A 677-nucleotide genomic window follows, 5' to 3' on the forward strand; every position below is an offset into this window, starting at 1 on the left:
CCCCCCCCCCCGCATTTTCTGGCCCGTATGACCGGGGCCAGAGTCAGACAAGACAGGAATCAGCCTTTCAAACAGCAGGCACTTTCAACAGCAGTTTTGTGATGAGGTGTGGGAGGAGAATAAAAGTTCTGTTGGGTGAAGATCATGTTTAGGTCTTTGGATCCCAGCCACACTCGTATTGATGGGGAGAGCACAGTGACTGTTTAGTAGGAAATCAAAAGACTTAAAGGGTATAGAGAAGTGCAGGAAACCCTCAGCCACCCTGATTAAAGATTTAGGTCTTAAAGAGCTATTAAAAAGGCTTTTCTAATCAAAGAATTTATTTGATTCTATCCTATGCCTTTTGATACTGTCCATGGGGTTTTCTTGGCAAACATACTGGAGTGGGTTGCCATTTCCTTCTCCAGGTGGATCAAGATCATGGCATCCGGCCCCATCACTCCTTGGCAAATAGAAGGGGAAGCCGTGGAAGTAGTGACAGACTTCACATTCCTGGGATCCCAGATCACCGCAGTCTGTGACTGCAGCCATGAAATTAAAAGACGCCTGCTCCTTGGGAGGAAAGCGATGGCGAACCTAAACAGCATGATAAAAAGTAGAGATATCACCCTGCCAACAAAAGTCCGCATGGTCAAAGCAATGGTATTCCCAGTAGTCATGTATGGCTGCGAGAGCTG

The sequence above is a fragment of the Gekko japonicus genome, unplaced genomic scaffold, assembly GCF_001447785.1.
Source record: "Gekko japonicus isolate JY-2015 unplaced genomic scaffold, Gekko_japonicus_V1.1 scaffold2513, whole genome shotgun sequence".
Lineage (NCBI taxonomy): Eukaryota > Metazoa > Chordata > Lepidosauria > Squamata > Gekkonidae > Gekko > Gekko japonicus.